Genomic DNA, 12021 nt, shown 5'->3' with positions numbered 1-12021 from the left:
TGTTTCTCATATCCAGAAAGCCAGGACGTAGTGGCATTTGTTGCCGACCTGAGACATCTTGCAGGACCTTGCAAATTTGGGCCTGCATTGGAAAACATGGGGTCAACCATGAGGCGATCTTAAGTAAGCTGCTGGCTGCGGAGACGCCGGACCTCAGCAAGGTCATCACCATTGCCCAGGCTCGCATGTCCACGCAGAAAAGCACGAAGCAGATATCGCGACAAAACAGGAACTCCACAGCAAGTACTATGTACATAGAAACATAGAAAATAGGTGCAGGAGTAGGCCATTCGGCCCTTTGAGTCGGCACCACCATTCATGGCTGATCATTCCCTCAGTACCCCTTTCCCGCTTTCTCTCCATAGCCCTTGATTCCTTTAGCCGTAAGGGCCATATCTAACACCCTCTTGAAAATATCCAATGAACTGGCATCAACAACTCTGCGGCAGGGAATTCCACAGGTTAACAACTCTCTGAGTTGATAAGTTTCTCCTCATCTCAGTCTTAAATGGCCTAACCCTTATCCTCAGAGTGTGTCCCCTGGTTCTGGACTTCCGCAACATCGGGAACATTCTTCCCGCGTCTAACCTGTCCAGTCCCGTCAGAATCTTATATGTTTGTATGTATCGACAGTCGGCAGAGCTGCACATGGCAGGGCCTACTCGACTGCGTCTGTAAGACTGGGAGCCACTCAAAGTTCGCCATCGAGGGCCTACTCGACTGCGTATGCGAGAACGGGAGCCGCTCAAAGTTCACCATCGAGGGCCTACTCGGCTGCATATGCGAGAACGGGGGCCGCTCAAAGTCCGCCACCAGGCGCAAACCCAAGTTCAACGTGTTGGCGTTGCGGAGGCAATCACCGACCCCATCAATGCTGCTTCAGGCAGTATTTATGCAGAGGGTGTGCGAAGACAGGGCATCTTCAGTGGACGTGTCCACAGCAGAACAAGGAAGCTGCGACACACCACATGGATGATGATCAATTCAGCGTAGATCTGGCGATGTAGCCAGAGGCATTTGAGCGCTCCGAGGAGGAAGTGTATAGCGTACATGCGTTCCTAACAAAGAGCCAACCGATAATGATGGAGATAAAATTGAATGGCATGCCGGTATCCATGGGACCCCAGCTAGTTACAATATACATTAATGATTTAGATAAAGGAATTGAGTGTAATTTCTCCAAGTTTGCAGATGACACTGAGCTGGGTGGCGGTGTGAGCTGTGAGGAGTATGCTAAGAGGCTGCAGGATGACTTGGACAGGTTAGGTGAGTGAGCAAACACATGGCAGATGCAGTATAATGTGGATAAATGTGAGATTATCCACTTCTGTGGCAAAAACACGAAGGCAGAATATTATCTGAATGGTGGCAGATTAGGAAAAGGGGAGGTGCAACAAGACCTGGGTGACATGGTACATCAGTCATTGAATGTTGGCATGCAGGTACAGCAGGCGATGAAGAAGGCAAATGGTATGTTGGCCTTCATAGCTAGGGGATTTGAGTATAGGAGCAAGGAGGTCTTACTGCAATTGTACAGGGCCTTAGTGGGGCCTCACCTGGAATATTGTGTTCAGTTTTGATCTCCTAATCTGAGGAAGGACGTTCTTGCTATTGAGGGAGTGCAGCGAAGGTTCACCAGACTGATTCCCGGGATAGCAGGACTGACATATGAGAAGAGACTGGATCAATTGGGCCTGTATTCACTGGAGTTCAGAAGGATGAGAGGGGATCTCATAGAAAGATATAAAATTCTGACGGGACTGGACAGGTTAGATGCAGGAAGAATGTTCCCGATGTTGGGGAAGTCCAGAACCAGGGGACATAGTCCAATGATAAGGGGTGACCAATTCGGACTGAGATGAGGAGAAACTTATTCACTCAGAGTTGTTAACCTGTGGAATTCCCTACCGCAGAGAGTTGTTGATACCAGTTCATTGGATATATTCAAGAGGGAGTTAGATATGGCCCTTATGGCTAAAGGGATCAAGTGATATGGAGAGAAAGCAGGAAAGGGGTACTGAGGTGAATGATCAGCCATGATCTTATTGAATGGTGGTGCAGGCTCGAAGGGTCGAATGACCTTCTCCTGCACCTATTTTCTATGTTTCTATGTAGAAACGGGTGCAAGTCAATCGACAATGAGCCAAAGGACTTTGAAAAGCTGTGGGAGACCATGGCAGAGAGACCCAAGCGAAGTTGCATACCTACACCAAAGAGCTCATACCAGTGATCGGTAGTGCAGCAATAAGAGTGTCATACGAGGGAGCGGTTCATGATCTACCGTTATGGATTATCCCGGGCAACCCCTCATTGTTATTCAGCAGGAATTGGCTCGAGGAAATAAAGTGGAAATGGTACGATATCAAAGCTTTGTCATCAGCGGATGATGATTTGTGTGCTCAAGTGCTGAACAAATTTCCTTCACTATTTGGACCGGGAATTGGCAGCTTCAAGAGAGCCAAGGTGCAGATTCACACAGGCCCAGATGCAAGGCCCATCCATCACAAAGCCAGGGCAGTCCCACACATGACGAGAGAATAGGTCGAGCCCGAATTGGACAGGCTACAATGCGAAGGGGTCATCTCACCGGTCGAATTTAATGAATGGGCCAGCCCCATTGTTCCGGTGTTAAAGAGCGATGGCACTGTCAGGACTTATGGAGACTACAAGGTCACGATCAACCGAGTTTCAAAACATGATCAGTACCCACTACCGAAAGCTGATGACCTGTTTGCAATGCTAGCCAAGGGAAAATCGTTCACCAAATTGGATCTAACGTCAGCCTACATGACACAGGAACTGGTTGAATCATCAAAGACACTTACGTGCATCAACACGCACAAAGGACTGTTTATTTACAACAGGTGCTCTTTTGGCACTCGTTCGGCGGCAGCCATATTTCAGAGAAACATGGCGAGCCTATTGAAATTCGTCCCCAGGACCATGGTATTCCAAGACGACATCCTAGTCACAGGTCGTGACACCGTCGAGCACCTGCACAATCTGGAAGAGGTTCTACATCGTCTGGACAAAGTGGGACTCAGGCTGAAACATTCAAAGTGCTTTTTCATTGCACCAGAGGTCAAATTCCTTGGACGAAAGATTGCTGCAAATGGAATCAGGCCTACAGACACGAAAACAGAGCCCATCAAAAATGCGCCCAGATCCCAGAATGTGACGGAGCTGTGCTCGTTCCTGGGTCTTCTCAACTACTTCGGTAACTTCTTACCAAAATTGAGCACAGTATTGGAGCCTTTGTACAAGCTGCTCAGGAAAGGAGACGACTGGGTGTGGGGTGAACTTCAAGACAGAGCCTTTGAGAAGGCTAGAAATCTGTGGTGTTCCCACAAGCTACTGGTACTGTATGACCCATGCAAGTGTCTAGTTTTGACCTGTGAAGAGTCGTCCTATGGGGTTGGCTGTGTACTCCAGCAAGCTAATGAATCAGGCAAACTACAACCAGTTGCATACGCATCTCGAAGCCTGTCCAAGGTGGAAAGAGCCTATGGCATGGTAGAGAAAGAGACTTTAGCATGTGTTTATGGGGTAAAAAAAATGCACCAGTATCTGTTTGGGCTTCGCTTTGAGCTGGAAACCGATCACAAGCTGCTTATATCGTTGTTCTCGGAACATAAAGGTATCAATACCAATGCATCGTCCCGCATCCAGAGGTGGGCACTGACATTATCTGCCTATGATTATGATTATGAGACTCCCAAAGCAAGTGCTCTACTCAGAGCTCCTTCATGGCAAATGAGCCAAGGTGGGCAGCGGAAACGCTACAAGGACATCCTAAAAGCCTCCCTGATAAAGTGCAACTTCCCCACTGACACCTGGGAGTCCCTGGCCCAAGACCGCGCTAAGTGGAGGAAGTGCATCCGAGAGGGCGCTGAGCATCTCGAGTCTCAACGCCGAGAGCATGCAGAAATCAAGCGCAGGCAGTGGAAAAAGCGTGTGGCAAATCAGTCCCATCCACCCCTTGCCTCAACAACGATCTACCCACCTGTGACAGAGTCTGTGGCTCTCGTATTGGACTGTTCAGCCACCAAAGAACTCACTTTGGGAGTGGAATGATGATGATGATGATTATGTCATTCGCCATAGACCAGGCACCGACAACTGCCCTGATGCATTGAGCCGGTTACCATTGCCCACACCGGATGTGGAAACGCCAATCCCCGCAGAGCTACTCATGGTCATGGATGCCTTTGAGAGTGAAGAGTCGCTTGTTACTGCTCAACAAGTTAAGACCTGGACCAGCCAGGATCCGACCCTATCGGTTGTAAAACGTTCTGTTCTTAACGGGGAGTGATCGACCATCCCCAAGGAAATGGGCGATGAAACCAAACCATACAGCCATTGCAAAGATGAGCTTTCCATCCAGTCTGACTGTTTACTGTGGGGTAATCGTGTTGTAATGCCCAAGAAAGGAAGGGCGAGATTTGTACGGGAGTTATATAGTACACATACCGGTATTGTCATGATGAAGGCCATCGCCAGGTCCCATGTTTGGTGGCCTGGCATAGACTCGGACTTAGAGTCATGCGTGCATCAGTGCAGCACTTGCATGCAGTTAAGCAATGCCTCAAAGAAAGCTCCACTCAGTCTCTGGTCATGGCCATCCAAACTGTGGTCTAGAATCCACATCGACTTTGCGGGCCCTTTCCTCGGTAAAATGTTTTTTGTGGTGCTGGATGCATACTCCAAATGGATAGAATGTGTGATCATGTCATCCAGCACTTCCACTACCACCATTGAGAATCTGAGAGCCATGTTTGCCACACATGGTCTGTCAGACATCATTGTCAGCGACAACGGACCGTGTTTCACGAGCCTGGAGTTTCAAGAGTTCATGAAATGCAATGGCATAATACACTTGAGGTCAGCCATGTTCAAACCTGCGTCCAATGGTCAAGCGGAGCGGGCAGTTCAAACCATCAAGCAGAGCCTGAAATGTGTAACTCATGGTTCCTTGCAAACACGCCTGTCATGTATACTGCTCAGTTACAGGACAAGGCCACACTGGCTCACCGGGGTCCCGCCTGCGGAACTACTGATGAAGAGAGGCTTCAAAACCAGGCTCTCTCTAGTCTATCCTGACCTTAACGATCATGTCGAAACCCTACGCCAACGCCAGCAGTGGTATCATGAATGCGCCACGGTGTTATGCGACATATCTGTAAAGGACCCAGTGTATGTACGTAACCATGTCAAGGGCCCAAGTGGCTCCCGGGCAATGTTACGGATAAGGAGGATAACCGAGTGTATATGGTTAAGCTCAAGAATGGGCAGATGTGCAGGAAATACATTGATCAAATCAAGCTAAGACACACTGACGAACCGGAACAGGTGGAAGAAGACACTGCGAGCTTAGACGACCAACCAACACACATCTAGCCATCAGAAGAACCCACTGTGGTCAACGCCCAGCCCCAAGTCGTCAGTGCATACATTGACTATATCCTGGAGTTCAGCCTCAGAATGTGCGCAGACACAGGCGTCGTCTGCGTACTGTAGCTCAACGACAGAGGTTGGGTGATCTTGGACCTGGCCTGGAGGCGGCGTAGGTTAAACAGCTTCCCACTGGTTCTATAGTTTAGTTCCACTCCAGTGGGGAGCTTCTTGACTGTAAGATGGAGCATGGCAGCGAGGAAGATTGAGAAGAGGGTTGGAGCGATGACGCAGCCCTGTTTGACCTCGGTCCGGACATGGATTTGGTCCGGACACGGATCCGTTGGTAAGGATGATGGCCTGCATGTCGTCTTGGAGCAGGCAAAGGATCTTGACAAACTTTTGAGGGCATCCGAAATGGAGGAGGATGCTCCATAGACCCTCACGGTTGACAGTGTCAAAGTAAGATCGAAAAAGGCCATGTATTAGGGCTGGCGCTGCTTCCTGTATTTTTCCTGCAGCTGTCGCGCTGCAAAGATAATGTCCATTGTGCCCAATATGGGACGAAATCCACACTGTGATTCCGAGAGGAGCTCCTCGGCCCAGAGAGAAGACGGTTGAGGAGAACTCTAGCGACAACTTTCCCAGTGGCTGACAGCAGGGAGATTCCCCTGTAGTTGAGGCAGTCGGACTTATTCCCTTTTTTAAAGATGGTGACAATCACTGCATCTCTGAGATTTTCCGGCATTCTCTCCTCCCTCCAGATGAGTGAGATGAGGTCATGTATCAGCGCCAACAGCGCCTCTCTACCATACTTTAGCGCCTCAGCAGGGATTCCATCCGCACCCGCTGCCTTGTTATTCTTGAGCTGTTTTATGGCTTTGTCTACCTCGTGCAACGTTGGGGTTTCACTGAGGTGGTGGCGGGTCGCATGCTGCGGGATGGAGTCGAGAACACTCGAGTCAAAGGCAGAGTCTCGATTGAGGAGATCTTCGAAGTGCTCCTTCCAGCGGACTCTGGAGTGGGGCCTTGGGAGTTTGGACCATAGGTGGCTTTGACTGCAATGAAAAAATCCTCACATATCGTGGCTGTCGGCCAGTTGTTGTATCTCCTGTGCTTTCTCCATCCACCACCTGTTCTTTAGGTCCCGGGTTTTTTGTTGGACCTCAGCCTTGAGTGGTCTGTAACCATGCTTTGCTGCTCCCGAGTTGGGTTGTTGCTTGAGGCTCAGAAATGCTCTGTGCTTGCGATCTATTAATTCTTCAATCTCCTGATCATTTTCATCAAACCAGTCCTGGTGTTTTCTGGTTGAGTGATCAAGTGTCTCTTCACAGGCACTGATTATAGAGGCCTGGAGGGCAGACCAAGCACAGTGGGAATTCAGCATCTCAGGGTCATCAAGGCATGCCACATTAGCTGTGAGACACTGGCTGTATAGGGCTCTCTTAGCTGGGTCTTTAAGTGCCCCGGCATTGACTTTTTTGCGGCATTGCTTCTGTTATACCCTCTGCTTTGGGGCTATGTTAATGTCAATGATGGATTGGATTAGGCGATGGTCCGTTCAGGAGTCATCAGCTCCTGTCATGGCGCGGGTGATGTGCACATCCTTGCGATCCCTGGCTCGGACAATGACATAGTTGAGAAGGTGCCAGTGTTTGGAGCGAGGGTGTTGCCACGATGCCTTGTATTTGTCCCTCTGGTGGAACAGGGTGTTGGTGATGAGGAGTTCATGTTCTAGACATTTTGTCAGGAGTAGGGTACCACTGGAGTTCGCTTTCCTTACCCCCTCTCTGCCAATCACGCCTGCCCAGAGGGCTGTGTCTTTGCAGACCCTAGGAGGATCAATTTGTCGCCTGTGGGGACGCGGGACAGGGATGTCTCGAGGTTGCAATAAAACCCCTCTTTAGCCTCATCCATTGCATCGAGTGTTGGGGCATACACACTGATGACTGTGGTGCATTGGTTCTGGGATAGGGTGAGTCGAAGAGTCATGAGGTGTTCGTTAACCCCGCAGGGGAAGTCTTTGAGGCGGTCGACCAGCTCATTTTTGATGGCGAAGCCGACTCCATTAAGGCGGTGTTCTTTCTCTGGTTTTCCTTTCCAGAAAAAGGTGTAACCTCCACCTTATTCCTTGAGCTGGCCTTCCCCTGCGCGCCCGGTCTCGCTTAGGGCGGCGATGTTGATGTCAAAATGTCTAAGTTCCCAGGCAACTATGGTGATGCGGCATTCCGGCCTGTTGCTGTTGGAGTTGTCCATGAGGGTCCTGACGTTCCAGGTCCCGAACTTCATATTAACGAAGCAGAAGATGCCTGTGCGTGAGTTCTTTTAACTGGGGTGGCCGCTGCACACCGGCAACCACATGGGCTTAGCTGAGCAAGGTCTTGGTCCAGTGGCAACGGGATCGAAGATAACTGGATTGTATAAGCCTAAATGCCTACGGCGAGGTGTTGGCCGCAGGCTCGGCGCCAAGTAGCGCCACTGATGGTAGGTGGCCCGAGGCTTGGTTGGGGGGCAGGCATTAGGAAGGTCAGCTATCCGCTGGAGTTCCGAGAGATGTTTTAAAAAGTTTTTTTCAAAGTTTCCAAAATTATTAAAAGTTTCTCCAAGGTTATCAAGTTGTTTAAAAGTTTTCCAAATTGTTTACAAAGTTACTCGGGTTGATTAAAAGTAAAAAACAGATTAAAAGTGTTATGTCTATAGTGTACTTATGAATGACTCCACAAGGCTATGTGTTGTACTTGAACTGCAGTGACCTTGGTCCTTTATTCCAAACTCCAGATTGCTGTATAAGCATGGTGTGCAGCCTTTTATACAGGGCCCTGCCACCAGGGCAGGAAACTCCCCGGTCTCCACCAGTTGTACCCTCTAGTGGTGCCAGCATGTATGTATACGGTGTGAACCTTATTGATCAGGTAAACAAATATCCATCTTATACAATCTCACGGTGACTACACATAGAGTACATCCATAGGCAGCATATACAACAAAAAGTTGATTAAAAAGGTGTAATTCAGGTTACTCCCCTGGCACTGCTCCATGGGCGCCACCAGCCCTCTGTTGTCCTGGACCGGCCCTGGAGTCCCTTCGGCCAGTTAGATGGTGATCCCGAAGTCCCTTTGGCTGGTTAATAGCCGGCCACGGAGTCCCTTCAGCCTGCTTGGAGCCGGCCTTGACAGCGACCCCCAGAGTCCCGGCGGGGCCCAATCCGTGTGTTATTTCTGGGTCTGTTGTAGAGTAAGGATGTGGTCTCCTGTATTGCCCTGGGGAGTCGGCAAGGCCCTGAGGTCGGCAAATCGGAAAGGCCCTGAGGTCAGCGAGTTGGCGAGGCCGTGAGGTCAGTGCAGGGTGCTTTCGGCCTGGAAACATCCTCTCTGCATCCACCTTGTCGTACCCTCTCATTGTCTTATATGTTTCGATAAGATCACCTCTCATTCTTCTGAACTACAATGAGTAGAGACCCAACCTCCTCAACCTATCTTCATAAGCCAATCCCCTCATCTCCAGAATCAGTGAACCTTCTCTGAACTGCCTCCAATGCAAGTATATCATTTCTTAAATATGGAGACCAAAATTGTACGCAGTACTCCAGGTGTGGCCTCACCAATACCCTGTACAGTTGTAGCAGGACTTCTCTGCTTTTATACTCTATCCCCCTTGAAATAAAGGCCAACATTCCATTTGCCTTCCTGATGACCTGCTGTACCTGCATACTAACTTTTTGTGTTTCGTGCACACAGACCCCCAGGTCCCTCTGTACTGCAGCACTTTGTAATTTTTCTCCATTTAAATTATAATTTGCTTTTCTATTTTTTCTGCCAAAGTGGATAACGTCACATTTTCCCACATTGTACTGCATCTGCCACATTTTTGCCCACTCATTTAGCCTGTCTATATCTCTTTGTGTCCTCTTCAGAATTTGCTTTCCCACCCATCTTTATCATCAGCAAACTTGGTTACATTATACTCGGTCCCTTCATCCAAGTCATTAATATAGATTGTAAATATTACCGATCCCTGTGGCACCCCACTAGTTACTGTTTGCCAACCAGAAAATGACCCGTTTATTCCGACTCTCTGTGTTCTGTTAGTTAGCCAATCCTCTATCCATGCTAATATATTACCACAACCCTGTGAACTCTTATCTTGTGCAGCAACCTTTTACGTGGCACCTTATCGAATGCTTTCTGGAAATCCAAATACACCACATCAGTTCAGAAGGATGAGGGGTGATCTTATAGAAACATTTAAAATAATGAAAGGGATAGACAAGATAGAGACAGAGAGGTTGTTTCCACTGGTCGGGGAGACTAGAACTAGGGGGCACAGCCTCAAAATACGGGGGAGCCAATTTAAAACTGAGTTGAGAAGGAATTTCTTCTCCCAGAGGCTTGTGAATCTGTGGAATTCTCTGCCCAAGGAAGCAGTTGAGGCTAGCTCATTGAATGTATTCAAGTCACAGATAGATTTTTGACTAATAAGGGAATTAAGGGTTATGGGGAGCGGGCGGGTAAGTGGAGCTGAGTCCACGGCCAGATCAGCCATGATCTTGTTGAATGGCGGAGCAGGCTCGAGGGGCTAGATGGCCTACTCCTGTTCCTAATTGTTATGTTCTTATGTTTACATCCACTGCTTCTCACCTGATCCACCCTGCTTGTTACATCCTCAAAGAACTCCACCAAATTTGTCAAACATGATTTCCTTTTCATAAAACCATGCTGACTGTGCTTGATTGAATTATGTTTTTCCAAATGCCCGGCTACTGCTTCCTTAATAATGGACTCCAGCATTTTCCCAACGACAGATATTAGGCTAACCGGTCTATAGTTTCCTGCTTTCCGTCTGCCTCCTTTTTTAAATAGGGGTGTTACATTTGCGGTTTTCCAATCTGCTGGGACTTTTCCAGAATCCAGGGAATTTTGGTAGATTACAACCAATGCATCCACTATCTCTGCAGCCACTTCTTTTTGGAGTCTAGGATGTAAACCATCAGGTCCAGGGGATTTGTCTGCCTTTAGTCCCATTATTTTACCGAGTACTACTTCTTTAGTGATAGTGATTGTATTAAGTTCCTCCCTCCCTATAGCCCCTTAATTATACACTATTGGGATGTTTTTAGTGTCTTCTACCGTGAAGACCGATACAAAATATTTGTTCAACGTCTCTGCCATTTCTCCATTATTAATTCCCCAGTCTCATCTTCTGCGGGGACCAACATTTACTTTAGCCACTCTTTTCTGTTTTATGTACCTGTAGAAACTCTTACTATCTGTTTTTATATTTCATGCTAGTTTACTTTCATAATCTATCTTCCGTCTTTTTATTACTTTTTTCGATGTTCTTTGCTGGCTTTTAAAATTTTCCCAAACCTCTGGCCTCCCACTAGTCTTGGCCACATTGTAGGTCCTTGTTTTCAATTTAATACCGTCTCTTATTTCCTTAGTTAGGCACGGATGGTTATCCCTTCCTTAGTCAGTCATGGATGGTTATCCCTTCTTTAGCAGAAATAAACGTAAAACTTAAAAAATACACTCACCAGTTACTCAATAATCAGCTCCTTCCCTTATGCCGACGTCACTTTTACTGCAATGTTACTTTTTCAAAAACTGCCTCTGTTGAGTTGCTGCTGCTTGGGACTGCTCCTTTTATCTGCTCCGCTCTCGCTGCGCTCCCACCAAGTCCGCTCCTTCCGGTCTCTCCTCGGCCTTAGTACTTGACCTCCTCAAGGGTGTCATGAGCCACGTCTTCAGTGGATAGCCATGTCTCAAATCATCGAGTCAGAAAGTCTGTTTGGTGGTGCGAAGAGCTGAGGGAGGGTGGACTGGCACAGGCCGAGAGTCATAACAGATACCAGTGAAGTTGGCATACACATGCATGATAGAAACATAGAAAATAGGTGCAGGAGTAGGCCATTCGGCCCTTCTAGCCTGCACTGCCATTCAATGAGTTCATGGCTGAACATTCAACTTCAGTACCCCATTCCTGCTTTCTCGCCATACCCCTTGATCCCCCTAGCAGTAAGGACCTCATCTAACTCCTTTTTGAATATATTTAGTGAATTGGCCTCAACAACTTTCTGTGGTAGAGAATTCCACAGGTTCACCACTCTCTGGGTGAAGAAGTTCCTCCGCATCTCGGTCCTAAATGGCTTACCCCTTATCCTTAGACTGTGACCCCTGGTTCTGGACTTCACCAACATTGGGAACATTCTTCCTGCATCTAACCTGTCTAACCCCGTCAGAATTTTATATGTTTCTATGAGGTCCCCTCTCATTCTTCTGAACTCCAGTGAATACAAGCCCAGTTGATCCAGTCTTTCTTGATAGGTCAGTCCCGCCATTCCGGGAATCAGTCTGGTGAACCTTCGCTGCACTCCCTCAATAGCAAGAATGTCCTTCCTCAGGTTAGGAGACCAAAACTGTACACAATACTCCAGGTGTGGCCTCACCAATGCCCTGTACAACTGTAGCAACACCTCCCTGCCCCTGTACTCAAATCCCCTTGCTATGAAGGCCAACATGCCATTTGCTTTCTTAACCGCCTGCTGCACCTGCATGCCAACCTTCAATGACTGATGTACCATGACACCCAGGTCTCTTTGCACCTCCCCTTTTCCTAATCTGTCACCATTCA

Source organism: Pristiophorus japonicus, chromosome 7 (assembly GCF_044704955.1).
Source record: "Pristiophorus japonicus isolate sPriJap1 chromosome 7, sPriJap1.hap1, whole genome shotgun sequence".
NCBI classification, from domain to species: domain Eukaryota; kingdom Metazoa; phylum Chordata; class Chondrichthyes; family Pristiophoridae; genus Pristiophorus; species Pristiophorus japonicus.
The sequence above is the reverse complement of the archived record's forward strand: the minus strand, read 5'-3'. Positions refer to the sequence as shown.